This window comes from Anabrus simplex, chromosome 2 (assembly GCF_040414725.1).
Source record: "Anabrus simplex isolate iqAnaSimp1 chromosome 2, ASM4041472v1, whole genome shotgun sequence".
NCBI classification, from domain to species: domain Eukaryota; kingdom Metazoa; phylum Arthropoda; class Insecta; order Orthoptera; family Tettigoniidae; genus Anabrus; species Anabrus simplex.
Window position 1 is genome coordinate 647,040,000 of NC_090266.1, and position 16,660 is coordinate 647,056,659.

At 39.4% G+C, this 16,660-nt stretch overlaps 1 protein-coding gene across 2 annotated transcripts in view; it reads left to right on the top strand.

The window, feature by feature from the left end:
* LOC136864306 (cell cycle control protein 50A) overlaps positions 1-16,660 on the top strand; it is a 290,752-nt gene that overhangs the window by 108,538 nt on the left and 165,554 nt on the right. The window lies entirely within an intron of this gene.

Below are 16,660 nucleotides of genomic sequence, written 5' to 3' on the forward strand. Positions count from 1 at the left end.
CCCGTTAATGGAATGATCCCTTTGTTCTCGGCAGGCCAAGCCTCATCCGCTGGCCTTTCAAAGTAGTTTGAAATCCTTGCCGGTCGGGTCTGCCGTACTTAGAACTGTGCGGTGGGCATCGAAGCAGACATTGTCCAGAGCAAAAAAAAATTGCTGTTGCAGCTGATGGAATGTGCATTTTGCTATACCGGTATGCTAAATCATGCAAACAGAAAAATTGATCGAAGTGGATGAAATCATGGATAGCAGAGCGAGACAGCTTTAGTCACATGAGTCTGATACAACATCTGAGAGAAAGTGAACCGGACGATTACAAGAATTATTTGCGAATGGACCACAGCGATTATGATATGCTGTCAGGTAAGCATTGTAACTTTTTGATGATGACTACCAAATAAACATAATAATAAAATCATGAATCTTCTTCTTCTTTTCCTGCCGCTTTTTCCCACACCTGTGGGGTCGCGGGTGCGAACTGCGTCGCACATGTGGATTTGGCCCTGTTTTACGGCCGGATGCCCTTCCTGACGCCAACCCTCTATGGAGGGATGAATAAAATCATGAATAAAAATATATAAATAAAATTACTCAAAAACTTAATAAAATTAATAAACATAATTAACCGAAATGTCCGTAGTATGGGCGCCAGAGTTCACCAGAATGGATCCCTCGAATTTTGATAGAGCATGATAAACTTTATATCCCAGGGCGTGTACATAATGCTGCGTACTGGTACATCTGCTGCAGGCCTTACCTAACCTCCTGAAAATGACTAAATAGGTAGGAACTGCACCTAGGTTCATCAATAACTCCACTGATTCTAAAATAGCTAACTATATTCTTAACAAAATCCGTGCACGAGCACCTCATCAACATACAACATTATACATATAATACACACATACAATATTGCTGGAAGACTCCATATTTACAACAACAACAATAATGAAAACAGTGGGAAAACGAAAGCGAGAACTAAGCTACCATTTGTAGATAGTCCGATGAACAATATACATGTATGAAGATAAATACCCTTCACTGTCTCTATATCAATTCGACTTACCGATTCTCATAATCGGCAGTTATCACATTACACAGATACTGTACCTTGTAATACTGTGTTCACATATTTTAACACTTGTTGTAAAATATATACACATGTCTGTCGATCCTCAACATAAATTATGGAAAGTCTGAGATAGCTTTCACCAACATATAATGCCAGACCTCCACAAGTACTACAATACTTAATGCATACGCCCTCCACAATTTGTTGATCAGCCACTTTCCATGAACATAACAAGACTACGCTCCACGAACATTTGAAGTCCAGTCCATTGGAGCCGTGTCACTCCAGTACCGTGTATCAGCACCACTTCCTTCCCGTACAGTGTGTCAGTTGTGGTTCTTGTCCGTACCGAGTGGTTCTCCTATACAGTGTCACTGGTTGTAGTTGTCTTCCTTCTCGTTCCTTTACGATGTCCCTGTTGCCGCCGTATGATCAACCTTTATAGACATCAGCATCCCCCTCCTCTCAGATAATACGTCTGGATTGGTGCTTGCCAGCCAATCATGAGTGAACCTCTTGTCAAGACATGCCCTGAACTTCTCCTTGCTCCCAAAAGATAAACAAACTCTGGGGTTTATTACATGAGTCAACGAACTTCCCTAATACAACAACAAGCTCATCTCATCAGGCTGGGATATATACATGACTCATGGAATATCCCGACACAAGTACATCACAACAAACACTGGGGTAGCCACATGACTCATCCAAATTACCAGAGTTATTAAAGCAATGTTTTCCCACTCGTGCAAAACAAATTACTCATACCTACATATGTGGATATCTTCCAGCTTACAAATATAAATGGCAAAATATACAAATGAAATACTGACAACAATAATAATAATAATAATAATAATAATAATAAATCGAATACTGACAATAATATATCTAACTTCTACATATAATTCGGGGGTGTGATATATGTACTATCACAGCATGTACCTAGGCAAATGCTGGGGTTGTACCCTAGTTAAGGCCGCGACCGCTTCCTTCCAACTCCTAGCCCTTCCCTAACTCGTCGCCATAAGACCTATCTGTGTCGGTGCGGCGTAAAGCCACTAGTAAAAAAATGACTTGTTTATCGTAGCTATTACTGGAGAACAGTCTAATTGAAAGCGTATTTACTGTGGATATTGTAGCTTCTAAGCTGAAGAAGGAGGAAAGGAGGATACTGAAGAACGCTTGATTGCAACACTGCGACACCTCATGTTTTAATCGTCAGAGACACGGCCGCTCTTTGTACATTTTAATAAATTTCTCTAGCAGTACCTTTGCCCACTCCATGCTTTCCTTACAAGAGGCTTGATCTGTGAGGCAAGGTCTTTCCGTTGAGGCGCTGACAACAGGTCTCGCCTATAACAGATGATGCCTCGAAGTGATCTCGCTCACTAACGGGAAGTCGTAGCCTGTCAGAATGCGTCACAAAAGGCCTCGTCTGTCACAGTTCCTTTCCGTGTATGGCCAGCTATTCGTACCCATTATGTGAGGAACACCATGGGATAGTGCGAGTCCCTGTGGTTAGTCCACTTATGTGAGGAACGCCATAGATTTGCGTTGCCTGTAAATAGCGCCGCAATGTGCGAAACACCATAGGTCTGTGTTACATGTGCGCATTACATTACCTGTGAATAGTACCATAATGTGTGGAATACCGAGAGTCTATACTACTTTTGATTAGTACTGTAACATGACAAATAGCATGGTTCTACTTTCCTAGCGATAAGTACCATTATGAGGGGCCGATAACCTGGATTTTGAACCCGCTTTGACTACAAGCATCATCGATTCAGTATTGTGCATTAGAAGCAGTCCCTTGGTCAGTATTACTATTGTTTAATGCTAGTTTCTGGGAATATAGGGCATTGCGGGTCGGATGCACTGATTGTTTTAAATTTATATCCATCCATTCATTCTTAGTCCTCACTTTTTTGAGTTCTAGTCAGTGGAGGATTATGGATTTTTAAATTGTCATAACATTTTGTCTCATTTTGTACCATTAGGGGCTGATGACCTAGATGTTAGGCCCCTTTAAACAACAATCATCATCATCATCAATCAAGATGTAGAAACAAGATGGGATTACTAAGCTGATCATGCGATCATGCTAAAATCAGTACATAACCAGTAGAGTAAAATAATTGAGGTCCTATCAGCTGCAAATGCAGGCAGCAAAGAGAAGGTAGAAAAAGTGAGACATAAACTGGAATCAATCAATAAGGAACTCATGAATGATGTCATTTACTTCGTAGAAACTTTCAAAGAAGCCATGGATGATTTAGGAGACAGCTGTCCAACAATACAAAATGTGTTCCTTTGGTTCCATCATCTTATTAAACATTGTGAGGAGTCACATAATGATAAGAGTTCCACTGAAGGTGATTAAGTGAAGAACACTAAAGTTCATCAAAGAGAAAATGGAGATACATTTGTATTACAAAATTGTACGTCCATGGTTTTGCAAGTTAAAGATGATGTCTGCCCTGAGAAAGAGGAAGTTCTAGACGAAGCCAGATTCTTGTGTAAGCTTTTTAATTAAAGTAAGCAAACGTATTTGTTATTCATACGTTGAAAAATGTGTTATCAAAACAACCAAGGAAACATCTAAATATAGTATTTTTGTTACCCCTCTTTTTCTGTCTGATAGAAAAGCATGGCGATGATGATGATGATGAAGAAGAAATGGAACTTCAGAGGTTTAGCAAAGAACCACCCAAAAAGGTAAGTCATTTCCAACAATGAAAAAATGACATGAAAAACGCCCATGGATTAAGTTATTTTCTAGATGGCTGCTGCGCAGAAAGAACCTGGAAACGAAAATGACGTTTTAGGATGGAAGAAAACTCATGCGCACGATTTCCCCAGACTTTCAGGAGTGGTTAAAAGATATTTTGTATACCAGCAACAAGTGCAGCTAGCGAGCACAACTTCAGCAATGCCGGCTTTGTTGTTAATGCGAAGTGAACACGTATAGATCCCGAGCACATCAACTACCTGCTATTTCTACATATAAAATTAAGTCGGAAGAGGTAAATGAACTTCAGTTAAATACTGCATTGTTTTCCTACCCAAATAGAACACAGTGTAGAAATGCTCATACATTTGAACCTATTGAATTAGTCATTTGTGCAATTTTTCTCTTTAATAAGAGAAAATGATCTCTGCTTGTGATGTTGTGAACTCGAAGAGGCCGTAAAGATGGTAGAAAACATTTGGAAGATTCATTCATTTTTTACTTAATGGACCATCTGGTCCATAAATTTGTTTAGGAAAATATTTAAAATCATACATTAAGATCTTTATCCATATAGAAGTCTACTATCGTAGGTGAATCTTAATTGTAGTGTTATAGAATAAAGAAATTCACCAAACTCCCTCCATGTGCGAGCCTAGCTTAGCTGACGGAAACACTGTGATAGTACGTATATCACACCCTCGAATTGTATGTAGAAGTTAGAGATATTATTGTCAGTATTCGATTTATTATTATTATTATTATTATTGGTATTTCATTTGTATGTTTTGTCATTTATATTTATAAGCTGGGAGATTTCCACATATGTAGGTATGAGTAATTTGTTTTGTACGAGTGGGAAAACATTGCGATCTTGAACTCTGGTAATTCGGATGACTCATGCGGACATCCCAGTGTTTGTGGATGTTGTTGTACTAGGAAAGTATGAGTCATGTATATATCCCAGCCTGATGAGGTGAGCTTGTTGTGGTACTAGGAAAGTTTGATGACTCATGTAATATACCCCAGAGTTTGTTATTGTCTTGGGAGCAAGAAGTAGTTCAGGGTTTGGTCTTGACTAGAGATCACTCATGATTGGCGGGCAAGGACCAATCCAGACCTATCATCTGAGAGGAAGGGGAATGCTGAAGTCTTTATATACTCCGCCATCACAGCGGAAGGGAACTACAACTAGTGAGACTGTATGAGAGAACGACAGCTGACACACTGTACGAGAAGGAAGTAGTGCTGGATATATGGTACTGGAGTGACATGGCTGTAATGGACTGGACTTCAAACGTTCATGGATCGTAGTCTTGTTATGTTCGTGGAAAGTGGCTGATCGACAGATTGTGGTGTGTTTGCGCATTAAGCATTGTAGTACTCATGGAGGTCTGGCATTATATGTTGGTGAAAGCTATCTCAGAATTTCCATAATTTATGTTGAGGATCGACAGGCGTGTGTTGCTAGAAATGTATATATCTTTACAACAAGTGTTAAAATATGTGAACACAGTATTACAAGGTACAGTATCTGTGTGATGTGATAAATGCCGATTGTGAGAATTGACAAGTCGTATTGATGCAGAGACAGTGAAGGGTATTTATCGTCATACATGTACATTGTTCATCGGACTATCTACAATTGATAGCTTCGTTCTCGCTTTCGTTTTCCCACTGTTTTCATTATTGTTGTTGTAAATATGGAATCTTCCAGCAATCTTTTGTGTGTGTATTATAAGTGTATTTGGTGTGTTGATGAGGTGCTCATGCATGGATTTTGTTAAGAATATAGTTAGCTATTTTAGAAGCAGTGGAGTTATTGATGAACCTAGGTGCAGTTCCTACCTATTTAGTCGTTTTCAGGAGGTTAGGTAAGGCCTGCAGCAGGTGTACCAGTACGCAGCATTATGTACACGCCCTGGGATATAAAGTTTATCATGCTCTATCAAAATTCGAGGGATCCATTCTGGTGAACTCTGGCGCCCATACTACGGACAGTTCGGTTAACTATTTTTATTAAAGTAATTCATTTAAAGTATTCTATGAAGATTTTGAGTGATGTCATTTATTTACATGATTTTATTTATTGGCAGTCATCAAATGGTTACAACACATACGAGCCCAGCCAACCTGAGACAACTTACTGCTCAACTCTAACCCAGACACAACTCGATAATAATGAAAATCCACAGCCTGTTTCAGTCATTCGACCGGGTCAGGAATGGAATGAATGAAGCCCCCATCTAGCGGCGAGGATATGAATTGTGCCGGCTGCCGCAGCCTGTTGCACTCCTCCAAGGCATTGATTAATGAATGACAGATGAAATGAAATTATATTGGAGAGTGTTGCTGGAATGAAAGATGACATGGAAAACCTGGGGAAAAACCTGTCCCGCCTCTGCTTTGTCCAGCACAAATCTCACATGGAGTGACCTGGATTTGAACCACGGAACCCAGTGGTGAGAGGATGGCACTCTTCCGCCTGAGCCATGGAGGCTCTCAATAATAATAATAATAATAATATTAATAATAATAATAATAATAATAATAATACAGTTTTATATATTTCCAATTAATATTGGACCGGGCGAGTTGGCCGTGCGCGTAGAGGCGCGCGGCTGTGAGCTTGCATCCGGGAGATAGTAGGTTCGAATCCCACTATCGGCAGCCCTGAAAATGGTTTTCCGTGGTTTCCCATTTTCACTCCAGGCAAATGCTGGGGCTGTACCTTAATTAAGGCCACGGCCGCTTCCATCCAACTCCTAGGCCTTTCCTATCCCATCGTCGCCATAAGACCTATGTGTGTCGGTGCGACGTAAAGCCCCTAGCAAAAAAAAAAAAAAAAAAAAAAAAAAAAATTGGTCCTGGGGGGCCAAATATAAAACAAGTGAACAAAGATGTAGTAAATTGTGGACCTACTAACATCAATATTAAAGTAAAGCATTAAAATATTTGATATTTAACTGATGAATGGAAGTAGTGGATGTAAATATTTTTCAGTTCGTATTCAGGTGGTGTTAAGGGTTTGAGGCACATTAAGTGTTGTATTTGGCTTTAATCAGGCATCAGTAAATAGTCTTAGAAAAGTGAGAGGATGTAGCAAAGAGAACATAAAGCAAATACTATATTATAGCTTTGCCAGTCAATTCAGAAATTAAATTTGCACCACTACTTGAAGTTTTCTACCCGTGCTTACACTAAATGAATGCACTAATGAATTTCAACAAGAGCTTCACTTCCTGTTTTCTGTATTTAAAGTACAGTCATCAGATTACCTACAAGGGCTGACGAGGAGTAATCTGAATTTGATCTTTGTAGCTTAAAATGAAGCATTGAGAGCCAAACGTTGATAAGTCCAAATTCTAACTTTTTCACGAGAAACATCTCAATATTTCAAAACATCATAAATAAAGTTACTGGAATATTTTTAGTGTAGAAGTATTTAATGTTTAAGTACAATCCGACACATTCCTATTAATTTTTCAATGCATAGGGGGGAAGAAAAATGATATTTTAATAATTGAACTTACCAACTTTTTGCATGGAAATTGCGCAACATGAGAAATTTAGACATTATTGCTATTGTGATAATTTACTTATCAGCAATATATGCACAGTATCAGTCATTCTAAATAATTGCAAAATGATATTTAAAAATCTTGGAATTATCAATGTTTTGCATGGAAACTGCAGAACATGAGGAATAACTGCTACTGTGATAAGAAATCATTAATATATGCACAGTATCTTCTATTCTTGATAATTAAGTCCTGAACCACTTCATCTAATGCAGACACCATCACGTAGTTGCTCTAGGGAGCTGGTGTTACTTGCTCCGCTCTGGACAGCTGTCTGTCACGTGACGAGAGCAGCGGACAGGCGGGTTGGATACCGTGGCCGTACTGTACTTGCCATTCAGAAAGGTTACCATGTGAACAACAGTTATAATAATAATAATAATAATAATAATAATAATAATAATAATAATAATAATAATACCTGTGTGGGGATTTACCGGTTACCTCCATCGGGCGCGTCCCATTGGAATTGGGGAAGCTCGCTGGCTCTGCTGCCAGCAGAGTCAGAGGGTAGTAGGGAAATAAAATACCACCGTGAAAAAAACTGGTCCCTTGCCAGGGTTACGGCGAATACTGGTAAATGACCAGAAGCCAGAAAACATCTTGAGGCAACCTCTAGGGCTAACAACCCTAGTTGTAAAAGGATGGGTACCCGTCCAAAGCAAAGTCAAGTCAAAAAGCATGATGGCACAACATTTCAAGAAACATACCCCAGGGGGTAATTCTTCGGATAAATCCCTCGTCGTGAACGCCACAGCACACGAGTCTCGTTCGGATTCTGGGGGAGACTCGACATCATGCAAGAGACGAGTCGGAGCGTCTCGGTGTACCCCGAAGAGTCAAAAACTCAGGCCAAAATCTAAAACCTTTCTAGCAACTTTCAACATAAATTCACTTACACAAACTGGCAAGCTGAAAACCCTCACCAAAGCTCTTCACGAAAATCAGATATCCATAATGGCCCTACAGGAAACAAGGTACCCAGATGAAGAGATTTTTGAATCCGAAGGCTACCAATTTTTCAAGAGCAAAGCACAAAGAGGAATCCTCAATGGAGCTGTGATGCTTGGAAACGCGTTTGCTGTTAGAACCAAGATCCTTAAATCGGTTGCAAATTTCGAACCTGTGAATGACAGATTGTCTATACTTGCAATGAAATGCGTGAACAAAACCTACGCCCTAGTTAATGCACATGCTCCTACAAACGATAAGAACAAGTCTGATCCAGACGAAGTTGATAATTTCTGGGACCTACTGGATGAAAAATTAAACAAAATCCCCAAACACCATGTCAAGCTTCTCTTGGGTGACTTCAATGCCCAACTAGGTCGTGAACAGAAGTACAAGAAAGTTATAGGAAATTACCCTGCTCACAAAAGAACCAATACCAACGGCAAAAGACTGGTGTCCATTTGCGAAAATCACAACCTGCAGGTTATGTCGACCCACTTTCGCCATCTACCCAGACTTGGCGTTCTCCCGTCCAAGCTCTCGGAGAGTTCCAAATTGATCATGTTGCAGTCTCCAGGTGAAACAGCCCTGAGATTATGAATGTCAAGGTAAAGAAAGGCATCAATGTGGCCTCAGATCATTATATGTCTCTTATCAAATTCAAACCAATTACCGCAAACACAAGGAAGATAACCAAACAGATCACACGCTTCGACAATGATAAACTTCGGCAAAGGGTCGAGGGGTTCCAGGAGAAGGCTAGACCAAATGACTGTGACTTAAACTACGCCAAAAGTCTCCTTGTTGAGGCCGCCAAAGATGTTGCAGAAATCAAGAGAAGCAAAAAGCATGCCTGGTGGAATGGTACCTGCGAATCAGTCCTTCAAGAAAGACTAAATGCGTGGAAACAGTACTACTCTACAAAATCAGAAAATGATTTGGAAACCTACAAAACCCAACGTGCCCAAGCAGCCAGGGTGTTCAGAACTGAGAAACGTAAATACGAAAAATCTCTCATTGAAAAGATAGAACAAAACTTTAGGAAGAATGAAAGCAGAGAGTACTACAGAGCCTTCAAACGCAAACTCACTGGCTATAAACCACCATCTCTATGCTTTGAGCGAAAGGACGGCACACTGGCGACGTCAAATGAGGAAAATTGCAGCATTCTGGCAGATTACTTCAAGAATTTACTTAATTGCTCTAAACCGCAAAGCACCATTGAGACTAAGGAACCCTTACTCAGGTACCCAGATTCCAGACCACCCGACAGAGATGAAATCAAGCGCCACATTGCCCATCTCAAAAATAACAAAGCTCCGGGGGAAGGCTCAGTAGTAGCAGAACTATGGAAATATGCCCCAGAGGAATCACTTGATATCTTGCAAAAGCAAATAGAAGAAATTTGGAACAAGGAGACCCTACCCGAAGATTGGAAAATAGCTTTGATCCATCCATTACACAAAAAAGGCAGCATGAAGAACATCAACAACTACAGAGGAATATCTTTGCTACCCGTGACTTACAAAATTCTATCACTTGCCATCCTGGAGCGTTTGGAAGCACAAGTCGAACATCAAATAGGTGAATACCGAGGAGGGTTCAGAAAAGGTCGCTCAACAGCTGAACAGATCCAAAATCTCAAAACGATCATCAGATATTGCACACTAAGGTCCAAGCAGTATGTGTCTGTCTTTGTGGACTTTAAGAAAGCGTACGACTCCATTGACCGGGAAGTCCTGCTAAACATCTTAAATGAATTTGGAGTTGATTTGAAACTGCTGGCATTAATTAAAGCCACCCTGACCGATACAAAATCCAAGGTGAAGTTCCACGGATGTCTCTCGCATTCCTTTGACATCAAAACAGGAGTCCGACAAGGTGATGGGCTATCCCCGATACTCTTCAACTGTGTTCTTGAAAAGATCATCAGAACCTGGCGGGTGAGATTACAGGAAACCAACTACAGTCCATTGAGAATAGGAACCAAATCCAAGGGGATCGCAACAGACTGCTTAGCCTTTGCCGATGATATTGCTGTTCTCTCAAACGACATAGAAACCGCTAGAGCTCAAGTTGAAATTTTAAAGGAAATTGCCGAACAAACTGGTTTGCAGATATCGTTTGAGAAAACAGAAGTAATGACTAACATGAAAGAGGCTCCACCAAAACTCCATACAAAATACGGGGACATCACCCGAGTAGACAAATTCAAATACCTGGGTGAGATCATCATGAAAAATGGTCTGGACAAAGAAGCACTTCAGGAGCGAGTACGCAAACTGGAAATAGCCTACCAAACATCCCGCACAATCTACAACAAAAAATGCCTTTCCCAAAACACCAAGATACGTCACTATGAATCAGTTCTGAAGCCAGTAGTTCTATATGCAGCCGAAACCCTGTCTCTAAATGCCAACAAAGGACTCCTTGAAGAACTGGAGAAAAAAGAACGCAAAATTGTGAGAGGAATCTTGGGATCAAAGTACAGAAATGGAATCCATCAAAAGAGATCCAACAAGGAAGTCTACAGCAAAATAGAGAAAATTACCGACACAATCAGAAAAAGACGGGCACGATTTTATGGTCATCTGAAAAGAATGGACGGACGAAAGTTAACTAAAGAAATCTTTCACTTTTTTGATTCAAACCCCAAAACCACAATTCCCTGGTTTAGAAATATCAAAGAAGACCTGCAAATGCTACATATCTCAGCTGAAGACGCCCTTAACAGAGATCTCTTCCGCAAGAAAATATCGACGAACAGGCTAAACTGAGACGAGCAACCGAAGAGAAGACACGGTGCCCCTTGGACAGAGGAGTGTAAGCAGGCCCACTCACAAAGAAGGAGGGAAATTTGGGCTCTAAAGAAGGCCAAGTTCAGTGTCAAATGCAACATGACTTAACGTGGTCCTTGATGGCCCTAACGAATTATATATGTAATAATAATAATAATAATAATAATAATAATACTGGGCAAGTTGGCCGTCCAGTTAGGGGCGCACAGCTGTGAGCTTGTATCCGGGAGATAGTGGCTCGAACCCCACTGTCTGCATTTGTCTGTGGTTTCCCATTTTCACACCAGGCAAAGCCACTAGCAAAAAAAAAGATGGACTTACGAATATTTTCTCTGCAAAGTTTTTGTCCCCCCCCCCCACACTTGTAGTACATAAACAAAACAGCCCATTGCAATGATTATCTGGAAATGCCCAAAAGTGGACTTATGGCTCTCACTTCTTCAAATTCCTTTCCCTCCAAAATCAATTTAATCGTTTCCTGAATGTTTCCATATTATTTTAAGTTGTACACAAAATAATGCCTGTTGCTAACTGAGCCTTCCTGTTTGACATTTCTATTCTTTTACTACCTCCCATGATAGTTTGCTACAACATGAAAATATGTAGTTCAGTCATGTAACTAATTCTAGATCTTTAGTACAGCTGATGCTACACACTTCCTGAATATAATTAGTAGATGACAAGAAAACAGTTGAAATTCCAGTTGATTAGAGGTGTAGGTCTTACTTGCAATGTAGAATTTTAGTGGATATGAAGGTTGTTAATGGAGTAAAGTGAAGGAGAATATAAGAAAGTTTCCTGAACTCTATTATAGCACAGTTCCAGTGCATGCAAATGCATTTGAATGTTTAAAAAATGAATTCCGTTAAACCCCCCAGCCAGCATTGTTTAAAGTGCTTAGTTTTCAGCAAACTAGATCAAACTTTGTCAACAGATGTATTGCTCTTGAAGGAGACACTCTTCTGCAGTGAGCATGAGGAAATATTGCTCCGTAAGTGTCTACAATTATCAAAGATAAGTCTCAAAATTCCAGCTGTCTTTATAATTTCAACTGGATCTATTCCCACAGCTTTCTCCACATCTGTTTCATAAAACTGTCAGCTTCACTGCTTCAATAACATACTCTGTTTCAATGTCTCCTGTCAGTTGGATATCTTCCTTCGTTTGATTGCAGCATGCACTTACACTGGTGGTTGCAATTCTGGAAACTCTTTGCATTCGCACAGTATTACCTATCACATCCTGTGTATTTGTTAGCAATGAACAACATATAAAACCCTGTTAGTAACCGAGAAGATAATTTTTATTTCTAATAACGATATTTGTTCTTAAGACTGTGGTATTTACAACTAATTACTATAGGAAAAGACAAAATGAATTTTGGTGTATTTTACTAGTCGTCGATTTGGATATTGCTATTGGTTCTTTCATATAATGAACACTTGCCTCTTTTCTGAAATTTTTGTTTCATCGCCATAAGACCTATCTGTGTCGGCGCGACGTAAAGCCCCTAGCCAAAAAAAAATAAAAAAAAAAAATAAAAATGTTTGTTTTCATGAGTATCTTTGGTACATATTTTCCTTCTGACAGCAATTTCAGCAGTGTTGAGTGTTTATTTTGTCCCAGGTACCACAGTTATTGCTTAAGGAGTTAATTTCAATTTAAAAATTGTCAAAGGGAAGCAAGCTTGTAGTTTTACATGACTGTTGATATTGTGATCATACCCATGGGACCTCCAGTTTTATGTTGAATCCGAATTGCAGAGATGTAACTTTTAATTTCAGCAATCTTACATGCACTTGCTAGGATTTGAACCACAGCCACTTTGCCCTCTGTGAAGAAAACAACATGTACAAGGACATTTTTAGAAGGACTGGAGAAGATGCTATAGTGCCTGCAGATCTGAAAGTATGCCAGAAATACATATTTAGCAAATCCTACAATCAGCTCCAAGAACTGGTAGAAATCGTAAAGTAAAACCCAAGGTATATGAGGACTATTTGGTGTTTATCACCAAGAGATCACATAAAATCCTCCAGTGATATACAGGAAGTTTGACAACATAGTGAAATTTGTTTGTGCAAGAACTGTAATAAGGAAATTATTCCAAAATGGCCTAAAAGCAAGATAACCAAGAAAAAAGAAATAATTTTTCAACTTAAGACAATGTAAAATCATTAATCGTGGACTAATATTAATAAATGTAATTCAGCAAAGATCTGACATTACTATGAAGTGAATACGTTGAATCACAAAAAACTTGCCGATTGCATGCATTAACACAGCTATATGTATAAAAAGTGCTTTGATTAAAATAAGATGAACTTACAGTATTGCAATGAATAATTATGTTTTTATTGGTGTTAGAGGAACTTCAAATAGGTAAAAATAAATTCAGTGCTTGAAAAATGAAAATTACTGTATTTTTTACAATGTTTCCAGAATTATGGCCACCAGAGTATATTTAACTAGTTACAAGAATATTTCGTTCATCTACTCTTATTTTTAATGTTGTCAGTATCACTCCGTTACTCCGAAAATTGGTTGTTATGTTGTGACCCTAAAGTAAAATATTTTCTTTATTGTGTAATTGCTTTTTTTCTCCCACAAGATATGAGCATTGTTCTTGCTAAAGCAATGATCTTCAGTTACCTCACAAAGATCGTCAGCATACTATATAACTCTCAAATATATTCAGCCTAGCTTATCAATTATATGTACTTCAAGTAAAATTTCAACAGGAAGCATATATACTGGTGGAAAATTAAATCCCAACACCAAGAAGGAGTTGTGCTAGATAAACAAGATTCTTTTTTCTAGTGGCTTTACGTTGCACCGACACAGATAGGTCTTATGGTGACGATGGAATAGGAAAGGCCTAGGAGTTGGAAGGAAGCGGCCATGACCTTAATTAAGGTACAGCCCCAGCATTTGCCTGGTGTGAAAATGGGAAACCACGGAGAACCATCTTCAGGACTGCCGACAGTGGGATTCGAACCCACTATCTCCCGGATCCAAGCTCACAGCCGCACCCCTAACCGCACGGCCAACTCGCCCGGTAAACAAAATTAAGGTGGTATGTTTGCACATCTTAAAGGTGATGCCTATTCATATTTGCACGGTAGTTGACAAAGAATGGTGCTGGTAGCGCCACTGTGACCTTGCAAAGCAATTTTGCTTTAAATACTCACTGTACACTTTGTGAGCATTGCGATTGTCAGTTTTGATGTTGTGAGGTAGGCATGAGTCACATGCCTTAAAGGAGATGAAGAAGGCAGTACCAACAGCTTATCGAGTTTGAATGAGGCTGTGTAATAGGGCTGTGAGAACATGTATGTTCTTTCCATGATATTGCAGAATAACTTGGCAGGGATGAATCCACAGTGCATCGGTGTTGGCAACAGTGGTCATGGGAAGGCACTATCTCAAGATGACCAGGGTCCGCATGCAGACAGACCACTGCGGAGAGGGAAAACTGTTGTATTTGCCACGTTGCTGTATTGGATCATACTGCATCTGCAACAGCAATTAGAGCTTCACTTGGCACTAGAGTGCCACAGTGAACTGTAACAAATTGATTTCTTGAGCGACAGCTCCGAGTCAGATGTCCTGTAGCGTTCATACCATTAACTCCGGATCACTGCCATCTGTAACTTCAGTGGTGTGAAGCTAGAGTTCATTGGAGGGCGGAGTGGAGATCTGTTGTATTCTCAGATGTGAGCCATGGTTGAGGCGCTGGCCTTCTGACCCCTAATTGGCAGGTTCTATCCTGGCTCAGTCCAGTGATATTTGAAGGTGCTCAAATACGTCACCCTCGTGTCGGTAGGTTTACTGGCACGTAAAAGAACTCCTGCGGGACTAAATTCTGGCACCTTGGCATCTCAGAAAACCGTGAAAGTAGTTATTGGGACGTAAAGCCAATAACATTATTTATTATTACAGATGCGAGCCATTTCCGCGTGGTGTCAGTGATGGCCGTAGGTTGGTAAAGAGGAGTTCAGGAACCAAGCTGTCTGTGGAGTTGACACTGGACGTACACCAGGAGTTATGGTCTTGGGAGCAAGTTCCTTTGACAACAGGAGCACTCTCGTCATTATCCCAAGAACCTTGACAGCAAATTTGTACATAGACTGGTGATTGAACTGGTTGTGCTGCCATTCATTTACAGTATTCAAGGGGGTGTTTTCCAACATGATAACGCTCGTCTTCAGACTGCTACTGTCACCCAGTGTGCTCTGCAGAACTCCATCCCACAAAATGACATATGGCACCTGTACGACACAATGCATGTTTGCATGCTTGCGTTCAAAATCGTGACAATTATATCAGTTATTAATGTCTTCTCATGCATACTTGAACCTGTGACCTGGAAACTTGAATCAGATAAATGTTACATAGACAAATGCTCAGCCTAAATTGTATTCCTCTAAACCAATGCCTTCTTGTTGTTAGGATTTCATTTTCTGCCAGTGTATTACTAGGAATTATTTCTTATTATTTCTTCATAAACTAGCACTGGATTTTGATGTGTTGGGTAGGAAAGTTGAAATTGTACAATGTTCAAATACAATATTATGTGCCTAAATCCAGTGTTCACTTTCTGTCTTCCCTGTATTTAGCGTTGAATATATATACTGTGTGTATATATATATTCAGTGACATATTGACTATTGGACTGTAGTCCCTGCTTCAAAAAAAAATGTTTGACCTAGTAATTACTAAAATCCTTAACCTTAAACTATTAAATACTATAAAAGATTTAAAAGGATAACTTAGAATTAATTTTTGAGGGTTCATAAACTCAAAAGTCCTCTCCTCCTCCATTATGAAAAAAGAAATTTTGAAGTCTGAAATTTTCCCCATAAATAGTTTTAATGCACAACAGATGCTGTTGATCACTATCAAAGGGTTGGAAGGGTCCACCTATTTAATACTATTAGTTTGTATATTGTTTTATAAAACTGGGACTAGTTTCGACCCCATATATATTGGGTCGAACTCAACCACAACATTTTTGATGTGTTAGTTAGTTTAAAGTGTAGATATGTTATTCAGACTTCATCAATGGTTTAAATTAAGACTATAAATTGTGTCATAGCAGTGTTTATATTATTATTGGTTATATGAGTGCTTATGTCTTCCAATTGGAGCGTGGCTGAAGATGGCGCAATATATATGGGGTCGAAACTAGTCCCAGTTTTATAAAACAGTATACAAACTAATAGTATTGAATAGGTGGACCCTTCCTACCCCTTGATAGTGATCAATTGTCAATATGGACCATAATGAAATTCATAACTTATGAGATGCTGTTGATGTCATTTGGTTTGTGAGAACCATGGTGATACCCTTGCTTTTGAAGGGGAGAGAAACACCGTTCCACTTCTCTCAATTTCTTTTAACTCATTTTAGTGCAAACTGTCCTTGAATCTTTGTCAGTCATAAGACTTTGAAATGAATTTGTTCATCAATGTTGAAAGGAACTTTTCCAAAGTTCTTTAGTGTCTAATGCATAAGTTACAGGTTC